Below are 3,170 nucleotides of genomic sequence, written 5' to 3' on the forward strand. Positions count from 1 at the left end.
CCGCTTTATCTGTGGTTCGAGCACCCTGGATTCCCCCCTGTCAGCACTCACCTCGCCCAAGGTTCCGCTCACGTGGTCCCCAGCTGCTGACCAGATGTGCCGGGACCTCAAACCTCGCTTCACCACAGCTCCCATCTTGGTTCATCCGGACCCATTTGTCAGTTCGTGGTGGAGGCCGATGCTTCAGACGTCGGAGTGGGGGCTGTCCTGTCCCAGCATTCTGCCCTTGACCTCAGATACATTTCTGCGCCTTCTTCTCCCATCGCGTCAACACCATGGAAAGGAACTACGATGTGGGGAATCGGGAGATTCTTGTGGTTTATATGGCGTTGGAGGAATAGAGCCAATCCCCGGGGGGGTTCTGACAACCGGATGTTCGTTCCCGACACCGTCCGCTCCGCTCTTCTGGACTCCTCCGGGTTGGCCTGCCAACTGGGCGCCCGTCAGAACCTGGCCTTTGTGCGACAGCGCTTTTGGTGGCCTACCATGGTCCCGGGCGTGTCCTCATTTGTCGCCGCTTTCAACATCTCAATGGTCATTATCCCCTCTGCTGTTCGTCTTCTGTTGACCCATACCCTTGTATACACCCCACCTTTCATGTGTCCCGTATCAAGCCCGTGTCTTACAGTCCCTTGTCTTCCATTTCTAGGCCCACCCCTCCTCCCTGTGTTGTTGATGGCCATCCGGCGTACACGGTGAGATGCCTCCTAAGGGTTCAACCACGGGGTAGCGGTTTCTAGTACCTGGTTGACTGTGAGGGTTATGGCCCGGAAGAGAGGCACTGGGTCCCTGCTAGAGACATCCTGGACCCAGCCCTCATCATCGACTTCCACTGCTGGCACCCTGGTCAACCAGGTATGCGCCCAGGTAGGACGCCAGGTGGCGCCCCTAGAGGGGGGGGGGGGGGTACTGTCACGCCCTGATCTGTTTCACCTGTATTTGTGGTCCCCATTATCCTGTGTACTTATATCTGTGATTTCTGTTGCCAGTTTGTCTTGTTTGTCAAGCTTACCAGCATTTGTCCTGTCAGCTCCTGTTTTACCCCAGCCTCTCTTTTCTCGCCCTCCTGGTTTTTGACCTTTGCCTGTCCTGACCCTGAACCCTGCCCGCCTGACCACTCTGCCTGCCACAGACCCTAAGCCTGCCTGCCATCCAGTACCTTTGCTTCTGTTGCTATAATTAACATTATTACTTCTACACATTCTGCATCTGGGTCTTACTTTATCCTGATATAATCAGTCTATTCCCTCTCTATCTATACTTGTAGCCCAGCCAGACTCTTCTCCATAGTGGATTGGAGAGTGGCCTCTCTCTCTCTCTCTCTCTCTCTCTCTCTCTCTCTGGTTGGCTGGAGGAGAGAAGTGAAATGGTGCATCACCTCTGGTCAATAATAATACTCACCTTGAGAAACTCCACAGCCTGTTGGAGCTCCTTCAGCACCTTCTCTCTCTCCTGGACTCTTTGCTGGAGCTTCTGCTGACTCATCCACAGCTTACTCTGTGGAGGAACACTCTTCATTGAGCTATCAAGTTTTGTGTCCAATAGTTCACTTGTCACCATAGCACACAGTTGATTGACTGATTATAGTTCTTACTGTACATGAGATGTATCACAGAGACTGAACGTTGGACTCAAAAGAGTGATAATGGAGTTTGACTTTAGAAGAAGCTGATCGATTTGGATAATTTATGATAATCTTATTTCTTCTGCTGTGGGTCGATTTCATTTCAATAACTATGTTTCTTGATCTCTCCTATTCAAACAGCCTTCCTACTGTTTAACAGAGTCACCAACCAGCTGTTCTGGTTTAACCTGTTTCTCTGTCCTCTCTGCTGCAGCTGACATTGTATCATATCGCCATTATGTTCATCCATCACACACAATAGACATATACACTGTTGATCCGTACGGCAGTTTGTCATGATGAGGTCTTCTCCTGTAGCTGTATGGTGGCTTTGACCAGCTTGTGTTTCTTTAGTCCAGGAACATCATAGTGAGGCTGGAGGTGAGTCTCACAGTAAGACACCAGACATGCCAGACAGGACATGAAGGCTTTCTGCTTTCTGGTCCCAGTGCAGAAATCACACGCCACATCTCCAGGTCCAACATAGCACAGGGGAGGGGGAGCAGCCTGGAGTCCTGTCTTCTGCAGTGTCTCCAACACTTCAGCCAACATGTTATTTTTCCTCAGAGTAGGCCTTGGAGTGAAGGTCTGCTTGCACTGAGGACAGCTGTAGATCCCCTGATCATCCTGATCCCAGTAGCCCTCAACACAGCTTCTACAGTAACTGTGTCCACAGGGAATAACCACCGGCTCCTTCAGTAGTTCCGGACAGACAGAACAACAGAACTGGTCCTGGTCCAGCAGAACTCCCCGCAGAGACATTTGGACTGTTGTTGTTCACTCTCACACAGACAGATGACACAGAGACAGAGATCAGTTTTGTTTCCTCAGAAGAAAGTTTGTGGGAGGGAGAGAGAGAAATATAACTAGAGAGGGAGAAAGTGCAAGTGTGTGTGTGTGTGTGTGCGTGCATGCGTGTGCGTCTGCTTCTGTCTGTTCTCAAACATTAGAACAACACCAACATCTGCTTACGGAGTGCAATAACAACACTGTCTCAGTGCCCGCATTATAATCTGTATTATTGTTCTTTTTAGAGATCTAAATATCAGAGATATTTTTCTTTTTTTAGAGATAATGTAATGTTCTTTTCTGGACTGGGTTTATAGGCAAAGGCGGAAAACATCTCATTATTCATTCTAAATGCACAGAGTAAAACAGCCCATAAAATGCAGATTGCATTAATCATTAATCACACAAACACACCCACACATACATGCGCGCACGTACAGACACATGCACACACACAAATGACTCCTCCTGGGGTAGAAAACAGAGGGAATTGGCCTGATTATTTCTCTCTGTCTTTTGTTCTCCTTCAGTTTCTAATCCTCCCACTCCTTTTATCTCTTTCATACTCCCACAGTCTCAATATCCCTCTCTCAGTCTGTCTGCTCTCTCTCTCTCTCTCTCTCTCTCTCTCTCTCGCTCTCTCTATCACTCTGTATCTATCTCTCCTTCAATCTGATTCCCTCTCTCTTTAGCTCTTTGCAGTGCTCTCTCCTGGTGTTTGAAGAGACAGCATATGACAGAGAGCAGACCTAAACTA

At 48.8% G+C, this 3,170-nt stretch overlaps 1 pseudogene; it reads right to left on the bottom strand.

The window, feature by feature from the left end:
- Window positions 1–232: 232 nt before the first annotated feature.
- On the bottom strand, window positions 233–2,386 carry LOC109868811 (E3 ubiquitin/ISG15 ligase TRIM25-like; annotated as a pseudogene).
- Between the last annotated feature and the right edge of the window lie 784 nt (window positions 2,387–3,170).

The sequence above is a fragment of the Oncorhynchus kisutch genome, linkage group LG23, assembly GCF_002021735.2.
Source record: "Oncorhynchus kisutch isolate 150728-3 linkage group LG23, Okis_V2, whole genome shotgun sequence".
Taxonomy (NCBI): Eukaryota; Metazoa; Chordata; class Actinopteri; order Salmoniformes; family Salmonidae; genus Oncorhynchus; species Oncorhynchus kisutch.